This window comes from Cyprinus carpio, chromosome B22 (assembly GCF_018340385.1).
Source record: "Cyprinus carpio isolate SPL01 chromosome B22, ASM1834038v1, whole genome shotgun sequence".
NCBI classification, from domain to species: Eukaryota; Metazoa; Chordata; class Actinopteri; order Cypriniformes; family Cyprinidae; genus Cyprinus; species Cyprinus carpio.
In genome coordinates, this window is record NC_056618.1 from 1,418,490 (window position 1) to 1,433,711 (window position 15,222).

At 35.1% G+C, this 15,222-nt stretch overlaps 1 long non-coding RNA gene and 1 pseudogene across 1 annotated transcript; one reads left to right on the top strand and one right to left on the bottom strand.

Moving 5' to 3' along the window:
- Positions 1-15,222, top strand: part of LOC109062242 — a 995,865-nt pseudogene that overhangs the window by 58,465 nt on the left and 922,178 nt on the right.
- LOC122141498 lies at positions 2,682-5,573 on the bottom strand. Its single transcript, XR_006157842.1, has 4 exons — positions 5,311-5,573; positions 4,428-4,490; positions 2,981-3,069; positions 2,682-2,856 (listed from the first exon to the last, which is right to left on the bottom strand). It is a non-coding gene; the product is annotated as an uncharacterized LOC122141498 (long non-coding RNA).

Consider the following 15,222-nt stretch of genomic DNA (forward strand, 5'->3'; position numbering starts at 1 on the left):
GGGGGTGGGGGGGTTCATAGTTCAGTGGTGCCTGAGGCAGAAGGGGACGGGGGGGTAAGTTCGGGAGCGAGTTCAGCTTCCTGACAGCCTGATGGATGAAGCTGGTCCTTCAGTCTGCTGGTCCTGGCCTGGAGACTCCGCAGTCTCCTCTCCTCCTACCATGACTGAGAGCTTGAGTGTGTGTGTGTGTGAAGACACTTCCAGGTGTAATGTTCTCACCTGGCTCTGTGCCTACACCTCCTCACCAGGAAAATGAGTGTTTATCTGTTTAGGGAATAAACAGAGACTATCTATCTATCTATCTATCTATCTATCTATCTATCTATCTATATTTTTAAGACATCTATCTATCCATCCATCCATCTGCTGTTCTATCTATCTATCTATCTGTCTGCTGTTCTATCTATATATCTGTCTATCTCTGGTCTATCAATCTATCATCTATCTAACTGTCTATCTAATATGTCTGTTTAGACAATCTGTCTATCTGTCTAGATTTTTAAGACATCTATCTATCCATCCATCTGCTTATCTATCTATCTATCTATCTGTCTTTATATCTATCTGTCTGCTGTTCTATCAATCTATCATCTATCTATCTAATCTGTCTGTTTAGACAATCTGTCTATCTGTCTAGATTTTTAAGACATCTATCTATCCATCCATCCATCTGCTTATCTATCTATCTCTCTGTCTATCTCTGATCTATCAATCTATCATCTATCTCTCTATCTGTCTGCTGCTCTGTCTATCTATCTATCTGCTGTTGTCTATCTATCTGTCTATCTGCAGTTCTGTTTTTTTATCTATGTATGTTTTTGTATGTTTTTCTATGTATATCTGTCTGTTTTTGTATGTTTTTATATCTGTTTTTTTATTATATATCATTTTTTTATATTTTTTTTTTGTTTATGTATTTTTTATATATATGTGTTTAGATTTTATGTCTTTTTTTTTTATATCTGTCTGTTTGCTTATCTATCTCTCTGTCTATCTCTGCTCTATCAATCTATCATCTATCTATCTCTATCTGTCTGCTGTTCTATCTATCTATCTATCTCTGATCTATCATCTATCTAATATATGTCTGTTTAGACAACTGTCTATCTGTCTAGATTTTTAAGACATCTATCCATCCATCTGCTTGTTTATCTATCTGCTGTTTTTTTTTTTTTTATGTTTTTTTTTTATGTTTTTCCTTTCTTCTATCTTTTTATTTTTCTTTTCTTTTGATCTATCAATCTATCATCTATCTATCTATCTGCTGTTCTATTTATCTATCTATCTATATGTTTTATCTATCTATCTTTCTATCTATCTATCTATCTATCTATCTATCTATCTATCTATCTATCTATCTGTCTGTCTATCTATCTATCTGGTTTAGTGCTCTTCTAAATATGTTTAACAAGATTTACAGTAATGGGAAAGATTTTTTGTCGTATTACGGTAAAGATAATAAGCCAGCAAAAGTTTTCTCAACTTAAATTATCACGTTTTATCAACTTAATTTCAACTAGGTTAATCACACTTATATTATTTGAGTTCATTCAATCCTATTATTTACATTAGTCTAACTTAATTTCACTGCATTCCAACTTAAATATATTAATTTTTTACTGCAGTTAGATCAACTTAAAAAAAATACTTCAATTGGTAACACCTAAAAAAAAATTATGTTTCCTCAACTTAAATAATTATATTTTCTCAACTTAATTTCACTAGATCGATCACACAAGTCTCAAATTGCATTAGAGATATTTATTACCATTAATTCATTTAGATTTATACAGTGTTTTTTTCATATTACAAACTGTTTTATATATTGTTGTGCCAATTAAATTTTTTATTTACTGACACACTTTACATCCATAAGTCTTTTTGCAAAGTTGCCTTTGCACTGCATATTTTTATAAAAAGAAAAAGTGGTTATGCCCTTAAATGAGCCACTTAAAAACAATTAAAGGGTTAGATCACTCAAAAATGGTTCAAGTTGTTCCAAACCTGTATGAGTTTGTTTCTTTTGCTGACACAAAAGAAGATGTGATGAAAAATGTTGGTAACCAGACAGTTGACCGTTCCCATCGACTTCCAGCAGGAAAAAAAAAAGACTGAAAGTCAATGGGTACGGTTAACTGTATGGTTACCAACTTTTTCAACACATCATCTTTTGTGTTCAGCAGAAGAAACCAAACTCATACAGGTTTGGAACAACTTGAACCATTTTTGGGTTAACTATCCCTTTCATATATTCTTAAAATAGAACCATATAAGTGCATTTAGAAGTGCTTTAGAACAGCTTACAGGCAATGCCCTAAACTGAGCCATGTTTTTATAAAAAAAAGTGCATTTAGAAGTGCTAATTTCTAGGTAATTACTCTTTCACCAATGTAAAGGGAACCAATCACCTACAGATTCGAACTACTACACACTAGACATATGACTGAATAAATGGATAGTCTTACAATAAGAACACATGAAACATCCAACTAAAACAGAGACATTCTTTCAAAACACATGCACATTCAAACATTACTGCAAGTACACTGTAGTCTCCTGAAAAGACTTTGAAACTTTTTGGTGACATCTTGTGCTGATCGAGCTGCAAGAGAACTTTCTGGAATACCTCGAATGTAAACCGAAGTGGTTTTGGATAAGCCAGATTGTTGATGTATATCATCCGAGAAGCAAGGCACAAGCTGATGTGAACGAAGGCAGCTCATTCAGAACTTTGACAGCCTTGATGACGACACTTATGTCAGCCGGTGGTTTGTGATGTCCCCCCTCCTTCCGAATAAAATACACTGCCATGGTGAACTGCTCCAGCTCACCCTCGCAATCATCTTGCTGGTTCTCCTAAAGTAGTGTACATATTTATTTTATTTATTTTACATTTTTCGTTCATAACTACAAAACACATTTTGTAGTTTTTCTGAAAAATAAAATCAAATAGAATATGCGGACTTTCAACTCAACTCACAAGGTACTCCTTGATAAGATCTTGAGGATTTCCCCAGGAAAACGATGAGGGCCTTCAGGACACACTCTTTTCACGTGAATGTTTTCAGTCTGTGATAAAACAATTGATACAAAAATGATTTTTCTTATTTTAAAAATCAGAGTAATCTGTAACAGAGAATCAGATTTCGCCAAGGATAGCAAAGCACAAGAAAATATAAACATTTTACAAAACTATAAAAGTTTGTATTAAAAGACTGGCCAAAGTATATATCACAGAAGTATACAAAAGTTCATTATTCAGATTCAAACGCTGATGTCTATGTTACAAATTCAAAATAGAAGAAATCACCTTTTGAAAGTAACTGTTGTGGTTCAAATAACCAAAACTATATTGCATTGAATAAAGTGGTTCAGCACAGAGCTTCCGGATTCCGCGTCAGAATGCCGGCTCATTATTGGCAAGCTCCTGCGTCAGCATCATACATATGTGTCTTGCTGCTCACGTGTACAGCGTCTGCCAATACTGAGCCAGCATTCTGGGGTGGAATCCAGAAAGCTCTGCGCTGAGTTTACTACATGAACCGCATAGGAGATGAAAAGAAACTGTTGAACGAAGTCATTATTTTTGTTTTGTTTTTTTCGCACAAAAAAGTATTCTCGTCACTTCATAACATTAAGGTTGTAAACCACTCTTTCTGGGCCTTGAAAAGTGCAATGATGTTGCTGCCTATGTGTGGTTCAGATTCCGATATTTTAATTCTAAAGATGAACACGGTCTTACGGGTTTGAAACGACATGAGGGTGAGTAAATTAATTAAAGAAATTTTCATTTTTGGGTGAACTAACCCTGTAAAGGATTAGTTTCACTCCAGAATTAAAATTTTCTGATAATTTACCATGTCATCTAAAATGTTCATGTCTGTCTTTCTTCAGTCGAAAAGAAATTATGATTTTTGAGGAAAACATTCCAGGATTTTTCTTCATAAAGTGGACTTCAACGGTTACTAAAGGGTTGAAGGTCCAAATTGCAGTTTCAGTGGAGCTTCAAAGGGCTCGACACGATCCTAGACGAGGAACAAGGGTCTTATCTAGTGAAAACAAAATCATCATTTTTTCTACAAATTTGTTTATTATATATATTTCATATTAAATCAGCCAGTACTTGTGTACCTTTTACATGCACAATACTGTACATTTCACATCATATACCGTAAATCATTTTGAGCTTCAAAATTGGTTTACACTGTATGGACAACAAAAGAGATATTTTTTCTGAAAATCAAAAAAGGCACATGCATTCAGAATGTCATAAGGGTGAGTTAATGCAAATTTTAGTTGGAAAATTCTTAATGAGAATAAAATGCAAGTCAATAACATTAGATGGAATTTACTCAAACATATCCAACATTAGTAATTAATATTATCTATTATAGAATAAATTACTTAAATTAATAGAAATTACTTACCATGTAACAACGTTATAGCAAAGTGTCCTCCTCAGTCGTCAAATATTTAAAAAGCTTTTGATTCTAAGGGGAGGAAAAAAAGTTAAATTTTAAGTGGTAGAAAATGGTTTGCTACAGGTCAAGTAATTAATTAGTTGTGAAAATACTACTATTTCTACAAAAAGAACTCATAATTTTCTACTAAAGAAAACCCTGACATTTTTTTTCCTGGATGAAGCTAGTACCGTGAGCGAGGCAAATGAAGCTAGCGTTAAGCACAATGGGTGCGTCTCAATCAGCTCCCTAGTTCAGTAGTCAGGGCACTGATAAGGGAATCAGTCAATGGGCTGACCCCCTGATCAGTGCCCTGATTGTTTAACTAGGGAGCTGATTGAGACGCACCCAATGACTTTCATAATCATCATCATATTTCTGGGCGAAAAAAAATTATCGATGAATAAATCAAAGCTAACGTTTTTTCAAAGACAAAATTAAAGAACAGACAAACATTACTTTAAAAGCACACTCAATATTTTACTGCAAGAAATCAAATTCGAGCATTTTATCCCGCTCCCCGAGCACTTCCCGCCCAAAGCAGTTCCAATATCTCGCGCGGCACAGACGGTTAACGTTAACTTGAGCTATCAATTTAAAAAATAATTTTATACACACACTGCCGAGATCCAAACTGAACACATTTTTATAAAACAAACGAGTAAATGCAACATACTGTATACATAAAACATGTTCAGTAACGCTATATCGCAGACGTACGTTCAAAAATTAACGTTAACGTTAGTATTCATGTTCACCAAACAACATTAATTAACTCATAGGACAACTAAAACACACGTACAAAAGTTGCATTTTCGAGTATATTAATTAAAACAAACTTCCAACCTACCTTTTTCATCGAGTGCGGAGGAAAAAAATGGCGGTTGTCAGCTGAGCAACAGAAGTTGAAATCAGGCTCGTGCGTCATTACGTCAGAAAAAAACGTCTGGCGCGGAGATCCTTTTAAAGGGAAATTATACTTTGGGTGAAAGTGAGATATTTGAGTGTCTGTGAATTTCTATGCGCTCAAGTTGAATGAGTGTACAATAATCAATTACGATTAGGAAAGCAGAAATACGAAGTAAATAGACTCAAATAGTTCTAGTAATCCAACTTAGAACCCATGTTCACTTTTTTACAGTGTAGACTCTCTGGAGTTTTCAGTCTTCTTCTTGGCCCTTTAAATCATCCTGTTTTTTTTGATTGTTGTGTAGTCCTGTTGTTTGCTTGTTTTTTTTATCAAGAAGATAGTAGTTGTGTAATTGAACAGAGGGAGGAATGATTCCACTGGATCTTAGGCCGATGTTGAGAAACACAGGCTGTCAAATTTGGAGATGTGCTATTGTTCTCTAAAAGACATTTTCTGTACATGTATCTGTTTCGTTTTTTTGTGCTCTCAGAGCGCGAATGTCTGATGCCCAAGAAGGTGGGACCTTGTCGTATGGCGCTTCGCTCGCTGGCACTTTAACCCTGTCACTAAGAAGTGCGAAAACTTCATATTTGGGGGGCTGCCGAGAGAATCGCAATAGAACTTCCTGTCACTGGAGGAGTGTGCCAAAGCTTGCCACACAGTCCCTGGTATGCTGTTTTTTTTTTATTACATCCAGTTAATATAATTTTTCTTGAGAAAGTATAGATATATTGGCTCTCACCTGCTGACGCTAGACCAATAGCTCTCCTCATTACAGCACGTCTCAGTGTGGCAGTGTGTGCGTCTCATGAATAATCAGGCTGCGATCAAGAGCTCTAGGGTCCCTGATGTAGTGTGTGTGGTTGTGCCAGACGCAGGTGCAGGTGCTGCAGTGCAGCTTGCTCGAATATGCTGTACTCAAGAAACAGAAGCTGATAAGACAGTGTGCTCCCATCAGATCTTACTACAACATATCCTACTATACTATAGTGTGAAAACAACATTTTCTTAATAAGTGTTTGCTCTATACCACACTATAATAAACTATCCTGTTACACTCACAACAAACTACATTTTTACTAGGCTATGCAAACCACTATAACATGCATTCAATATGATTTACAGTATCCCACTTAAGATGGACTACTGATATTCACTCTTTGAAACTTATCGGTTATCGGTTGTTTAATATTAAGTCTACCAATAAATAGTGCTTTTCTAAAGAAAATGTTAAGCCATTTTTAGATGTATCCCAAAAGAAATCTGAAAATAAGTTTCCGACCATTTAAATCACAACTTAGCATCAATACAATGCCATAAACAAAAACAATAAAAATATACGTAATAGTATTTAAATCAAAATCATTAAAATATTTTAATATGTAATTCTTATTATTATAATACGTAATATTTAATATTATTAAAGCATATAATGTTTTTATAGTTGTAGTACAGTATTATTTTAATATCATTAATACACTATTCTAGTTTTTGTTAATATTTTGAAATAGTTTTTTTGTATTTTCTATTTGCAATTTAACTTTAGCAACCGTTTTAGTAATTTAGTGGTTGTGGTTTTTTTTTAGTATTTGTATAAATTGTCTTTAAAATCTACTAGATTTTTATTAATTTTATTTCAGTTTTAGATTTATTGCATTTCGTTGTGTTTAGTTAAATCGGAAATCTTACTAACTGGATTTATTGTAATTTTTTAAATGATCAAACATGTTTTTATGGTTTTAGTTTAGTTAACGATAACAACCCTGATATAGTCTGACAGCATAAATAAAGAAATAATTCTTGGTTCTCAGACAATTAACTTTAAGATAATATGTATTATATCAGTCATACTGAAAACAATATCGATTGGCCTCTAAAGCTCAATAATATCAAATTTGAAAAAAACCGACTGCAAAAACACTAGTCAATATACAATATACAATTGCAGCTTAGCAATAGTTTAGTACAGTTTAGCACAGTATAGTTTAGAATAATAGAGAAAATGTGTACTTTGATTTATGTCTTCGAAATGTTTACAACTTTTCTTGCTTTATTCCCTCATAGATTACAGCCCTTCGTCCCCAGAACCACCATCTTTGCCACTTTCCTCTGAGCCAAAAAGCCCGCTGATGAGACGAATTTCTCTTTCCTCAGGGGTCGTCCCTACAACTGAGGCAATCGACCCGGTTTAGCGGATGGATAGTGATTCAGAATCGAGCGGCTTCCCTCTCCACCCTCCTCCGGGCCGTCAATCGCGGGTGCCGAAGACCACGCCCACTCCACAGCCACGCCCCCTATCCTCGGACTGGCCCGTCAGAACCAGCCAGAGGCCACAGCTGGGCCTGACAGGCACCTGACACATCTGACGACCCGTTTCGATGACGAGAGGGGCCATGCTGTAGCACAAGCACCCACAGCTCCTGAAATCGGGCCCCTGCCGAGCCTGGAGCCCCTGCAGCCCGACAAAACCACACCTGGATGATTCTGAGGAAGATGAGGACGAGGAAGAGGTAGTGGTTTTTCCCACCGAACCAGATGAGGAGGAGGATGATTCTGAGGACGATGAGGAGGGGATGAATGGCGTACATCCAGACCCTCGTCCTCCCCTGCTTCAGATCTGCCGCCCGTGGTCTTCACCGAAAGCGCCTGGCAGGGGGCGCCGCTCACCACAACCGAGGATGATCGGAGGGGGCGGAGATTCGTCACGGCCGCACCGATATCTCGCCGAAACGGAGCGTGCACGAACTCAGAGCTGTCCCAGGAGGCCCGAGCAGGTACTCAGCGGCAGAAATAAAGAGAATTAACTGATCTCGCCTATAACAATATGTCAATAATATATAAAATAATATTATTCCTTCTTGTATAAAATGTTCAAACACAGTGCGTCCATCAGAATTCAGAGCTGTAGGTTAGATTCTCTCGTGCTCAAAAATACAAATATGTACCACTGAATAATACTTTATGCACACATACTATGACTACAAACAGTAAAGTATATCATGATATAATACTATTAATGAATAGTAATTAGTAATAAATAAACAAAATAAGAAATGTCTTGTAAGAATTTGGATTAGCTTTTAGAATTTCAGCTTTAATTTTAGCTTAAGCTTTAATTATTTGTTTTTTATTTTTTTTTATTTTCTAAAAATCCTATTATTCTTGTAGTAATTGTGGTACTTCATCTTCACATATTTGTTTCAGTAAGTGCCAAGGCAATATTTCTAATTTTCATTTAGTTAAGATTTTAATTTTCAGTTTTTCATCTAATTTCTATATATATGTCAACTTCTAAATTTAAAAATAATAATAATAGTATTAATAATAATAGTTTTAATTTGATCTAACAATAACATATACTTTTTATCATTTTAACTGAAAAAAATATTTGACAAAACAAGTATTAATCCTACAGGTGGTTCTTGTTATAAAATTCTCAGTTTGTTTGTTTGGATGAAATATATTGTGTCTTCTTGGAATTATTTCACGATTGATTTATCTGACTGCGTTGGAAGAGTAAAGTGTTTATAGTTTGTTCTCCAGGCAGGCTGTCAGCAAGCATTTTTGGTTAAACCACAACAATTCACTGCAATCCGAAAATCAAGCGTGACTCTCTTTGTTTCTCGTCTGTGCAGGTGATTTGTGTCGACTGGAGCAACCTTGCAGGAAAGGGCTACGTTATACTCAACATGACGGACAACCTTGACTGCGTAATGATCTGCTTTTGGCTGCTTTTTCACAAAACCCAACCCAAAACTCTCTAGCTAGCCTTAACCCACAACACATATTGTTCTTGCATGAGCAAACCACTTGAATTTTCTTCATAAACACTCTGTTTTTCCATCACGATTCGAATGAATTACTCTTAATTAAGGTGCATGTTCTGCTCAGAGCCTGTTTCACGTACTGCAGGAGAAACGCTGAGCGTTGCAGGAAGATCTCTGTCTCAGAAACATGCTGACTGCACAACTAACGACGCTCAGCACAAACAATGACACACGCTGTGAGCTCTGAGCGATATCATTGCCCCTGTTTTTTATATCCAGCACCGTGCCTGACAATTCCTCTGGCCTTTGTAGAGAAGAAAAAAAAGAAAACATGCGATTCTTAATCTCATGAAACTCGTTAGCAGCACTGCCATATGTAGATAGAAGAAGCGAAGATGTTGTGTCTTAAAGGTTACTCTTGTCCTACTAGACCTGTCAATTATATATTATTTAAAGGGAATAGTATAGTTCACTCAAAAAAAAATATTTACATAAAAATGCTACCCTCAGGACATTCACGATGTAGAAGTTGTTTTTTTTCATCAAGATTTGAAAAAAAAGTAGCATCACATCACTTTGTTCCCATTTTTTGAAATGGATGCTCTGCAGTGCAATGGGTGCCGTCAGAATGAGAGTCCAAACTGGCTAATAAAAACATCACAATATTTATCCACACAGTGAATCCACACCACTCCAGCCATCAGTAACGTCTGAGAAGCCAAAAAGCTGTGTGAAACTAATTCATCAGTAAGACGTTTTAACTTTCAAATGTTGCTTCTGGCTAAAATAAGAGTCCAAAATCAAAATGACGCTCACCTCCCGTGATAAAGTCCATCTCTGTTGTCTCTCACATCAACAATAAACCACATAATCTCAAGATGTTGACTGAATGGACTGGCCCCCCCTAGTGGTGTGGATTATTGTGATGTTTTTATCAGCTGTTTGGACCTCTCATCTGACGGCAACCTATTCACTTGCAGAGGATCCAATGGTGGTTAATGGTGAATTTCACCAAGAAACAAAGTCAGTGATCAGAGCTACTAAATTGACAATAAGTACCACAAAAAAGTGGTCCATATGAATTACAGTACAAACCAATGATATTTAAAGCCCACCTGTTTCAGTTCGCCATATCTGGAATGTATGCTATAATTTGGGTCTGTTCTTCACATAAAGCATCGTATGGCCTCAGTAGATATAAAATATAGTGCAAAATTCACATTGGCTTTTTATACTGTGGTTTTCTGGTGGTTTTCTGTCATTTTGGATCTTGACCGTGCCAGTACCCCATTCATTTTGGTTATATAATTAGCATAAAAGAGTAAAGCGATCAAAAGATCATAAGCAGGGATTTGTTTGGAGAATTTCATTTTGAGATCTCGTATAGTTTATTATTATTTTGAGTTGGTTTTATATTTTCAATTTTAGTTATATTTGTAGCAATTACGTTGTGTTTTTGTAATTTTTATTAGTTTTTTTATTAGTCTATTTAGTTTCTATTTTAGTTTTACTTACAGTGATTTAGTACTTCAACTTACTAAACAAAACATACTAAACAAAAATTTGAATTTGCCTTCACAACTACCTGAAATATATCTGTACTCCCAAGTGTAACATGCATAGAAAAAAATAACATTTCTGGCCATGAATTAATAATTTGTTCCCATGACATATTAATTCATGGCCACGTTTTATCCATTTGTTCTCTCATTTCAGTAAATCGTGGCCCTGTTGTACCAAAATTAGGAATCTAATTAAATTAATCAGTAGTAGTGGGAATGAATTCGTCGTAATTAATGAATTCAGTCATAATTAATCAGTCGTTGGAAGTAATCCTTAATTCGTGGCAATTACATCTTATGTTTTTTTTTTAGCATTTTTAGTTTTTTCAACGATAACAGTGCTGTCTTTGACTCAATCACTGGACAGTTTGAGACATTATTAAGATCTGAAACTCTAGAGGAGAGACAAAGGGAGAAACATCTGAGACTTCAGCTTCAGTTCTCTGTTGAATCCCCCTGCTGTGTTAAGCTACCCAGTGATGTTTTATTGGCACATACACATTCTCGCCGGCGTAAAAGAAGCACGGTTGTCTGTTGCCACGGTAACGCTCCAGTGCCACGTAATTGCAGCATGATCGCGGAGAACTTCCCCCCGCTGGCACTCTGACAGCTGCGTGCTAAACTGCCGATCTCCTGCGATGGAGCCCTGCTTTGAGCCCGAGCAGCACTGCAGAGCCATTGATCACAAACCAATCCGGCCCACTGCACGAGAGCTTCGGAGTCTCCGTCTGAATGACTCGGCAAAAACTGAGTCTAATTTCTGCAGCCTGTCTGTTTTCTGTTCAGAGCATGTTTATTACTGAGCCTCTTGGGTTTTTTAAACGTAAGGTGGAGGAACATCTTAGACATGACGTCTCAGTAACAGACAAAGCAGACCTGTTTTTAGGTGGGTCACTGGATGTCTGTCTGTGGAGAGTGTTGGTTTGGCCCCATATTTCGTTTCAAAGAATATTTTACTTTTTCTTTCAATCATCCATAGGTATTATATCATCATAATACATGTTTATTTACTTGATTTTATTTGCTGTATTACATTTCAAGGTGTATTTTCTGACACACTCCATGTTAATTCTATTTTATATAAATACAATATACATCTCATGTATGGTATGCTCATGTTTTATTCTATTTTTATTTATTAATTGCATTTTATGAGGTATATATTTATCTTTTTTATAACTGTCCAATAAATACATAAATTTAGTGCATTTATACTCCCATTTTATTGTATTTATTTATTCATGATGCATAAAAAGACACACACGCATATGCATATATTTATATATATATATATATATTTCTTCTTTCTTCTTTTTTATATATATATTTTATGTTTTTAATATTTTTGGTCCACTATATTGCATTGAGCTGTATTTCATAAGGTACATTTTAAGAACATTTATACTCCTTTTACTTTGTATTTTATTTATTGTTTGTGACTGCATGGTGCATTAAAGCTTATATAATTTATATGATAATAATTTATTTTAATTTTGTTTGCTATTAATTTTTAGGTGCATTTTCTGACAAATATAGTATAATTTTTTGTTTACACCTTAATCATGTTCACATTTTACTTTGACTTTATTTATAGATTACACCGTTTTTTTAATTTATTTTTTATTTGGACATTTTTACGTAAATACAATTTCTGCACACTTATACTCCCATTTTATTGTGTGTATTTATTGTTAGCAACATTACATGTTTTTCACAGTATTTCATATATTTACATTTGTCCTCTATTTACATTTCAATGTGAATTTTCTGACAAATTCCACATCATTTATTCTCTCAATTTATTGTATTTATTTATTAACTGCAGAGTTTCATGTTTTTTCATGATATATATAATTTTGAATTTTATAGCCCTACATACACACATAGTTTTTGGTGACAGTGGAAAAAAAAATCTGATTAGTATATATATATATAAGTATAGTATTAGTTTAGTTTTACCATTTCAGGACAGTGACATTTTAGTGATGGTTTGTGTCTTGTGTGTGTCTCACAGGATGAGTTTCGTATGAGGAGCGGCGACAGACTCCTGGAGATGCTAGAAAACACATTCTCCAGAAAGAGGAACATCCCACAAGGCTCCTGGCTCATTTTCCTCAGCAAACCCACACAGCAGGACCACCAGCTTCTGATGGCCTTAGCCAGCGAGCAGGGTAACACACACACACACAACTCAGGGCCTCTGTGGTCACATGTAATGTGAGGCTTATTGTTTAAATGAGAGGGTGTTAGTAATTTGTTGGCTTTTCATTTCATGCTCTATATAAAAGTATAAAAATAGCACATATTATCGCTCACATCTCTGTGCAGTGCATTAGTGAGATGTTGTATCTGCTTAGGTGAATCTTACAAAGCATGTTAAAGACTTGTTTGAGGTCGTGTACAAAAGAGTAAAATGAGTAATTATATTTTGCATTAAGAAAATTAAGACTGATTTGGTACCCGTTTAAGATGTTTTGCATTCTAAAATATTTATCATCTTTTTTTCAAGACAGTGATGCCCATTGTGCCCCCGGTTCTTATTACCAAAAATAAAGAAATTAGGTTACACTTATTTTATAGTGTCCTTGTTACAGTGCAATTTATTTAAGTACTCCGTAATTTTAATTAACAACATGTACTTACCATATGGTTAGGATTAGGGGGTTACAATTTATTTTAAGGTGTCCTTGTTACAGTGTAATTATGCATTTAAGTGCTGAATAATATTAATTAACATACATGTACTTACTATATGGTTAGGGTTAGGATTAGGGTTACCTGCATGTATTTATGCATAATTTTATGGAGATAAAATGGTGCCTAGTGTAATGTGTAACAAGGAGAGCTTAAAATAAAGTGTTACCTATTAGGGTTTGGTTTTGTGCTATTGCGTGTATTTATTTATGCATAATTTATTTTTCTTACTATAGTAAGTTCATGTAACAAGGACAGTGTAAAATATAGTGTTTCTAGAAAAAAATGCTATGTGTACTGCGTTAAGCTAACTGAGACTTGTTATAGCACTTGTATATCATTGCGCTTTTGTTGATTTTGATTGCTTCCGTTGTCCTCATTTGTAAGTCGCTTTGGATAAAAGCATCTCCTAAATGTAAATGTAAATCATTAAATTATTAAATTATTCATATGGTATGGTTGTATTGGTTGCACTGAATGTGATTTATGCTAATTTATTTAAAAATGTGTTCAGATAGAATCATTTGTGGAGTGTGGAAGAATTTAGGAGTAAATGTGCTTATTCGTTATTTATTTTTAAAAGCATTTACAATGCAAAAAAAATCCTAATGGTCCTAAAATAGGTTAAATTTTCTTTACTAACTTGTATACTTTATTTTTTTGATTCAACAATTCTTTATTAAATTAACGCTCTTTAAAAAAAAAAATATACTTTTTTATAGTATTTTAGTCTAATTTTCTTTTCATATTGTCTTTTTGTTGAAGAAATTATCCCTCCAAAAGACGTCCTGTCAATGTTAGGGGAAATCACAAGAGGTCTGAATGAGGTGAGACTAATGCAGCAACTAATAATAAAATAAATAAACTTATGTAAGATGGATGATAATTTATAATAAATATTTAATATTTGGTTTTGTTTTATTATATATTTAAAATTATTCTTATTTATTTTAATTGTATTACTGTTATTATTATTTATTTATTTTCAGATTGGAATTCAGAATTTTTCGACCGTGAACACGTGCCACTCAAGGCCCAGTCAGACACGTAGCGACTACGGAAAGCTGTTTGTGGTTCTAGTGATCATCGGATCGGTTTGTGTGCTCATTATTGCTTCTGGAATCATCTATATCTGCTGGCAGCGTCGTCTACCCAAACTCAAAAACATGGTAGGTCTTTGATATGGTGTTTGCTTAAAAAAACTGAGGTAGGAGCCCAAATGTTCCGTGGTATTGACAAATTATGCCGTCAACACAACTCGGGCGCGATTAATATGCAACTCGAATTCTAATGACTTACCTCAACGTTCTCTAAATGACGTCTCGGGTTCGAATCGAATTACTATTTGTCTTTGGTTTTGTCTCCTTTGCTTTATGGCGCGTTCGAAGTCGAGAGGCGAAGAGCTGAACTTTGTGGAGAACGGTTGCCATGACAACCCCACGCTGGACGTAACAAGCGACAGCCAATCAGAGATGCAGGGGTGTGAATGTAGGTGTGGTGGGGTGAGGGTGGGGGGGGAAGGCGAGGGGAGAGGTTGGGAGGTTGGGGTGACGGTGGGCGGAGACGGCGGAAGCGGTTGGCAAGAGGAAGACACGCACCTTTAATCCCCGGGAATACAATCAAAAACAAAACAAAAAAAAGCGGCATGAGAAAGCAGTATGGCATTACAGACTACGAAGGCACAAAAACATTTTCAAGCTGTTTCGAAACATCTGCTGTATAACATGTGATGTCTTTTGGCTTTCTTTATCTGCATTACTAAATTCAGATGGACTAAAACGCTACTTGTATGATATGGGAACATTTTTAATGCAGAATTAATTTAATTG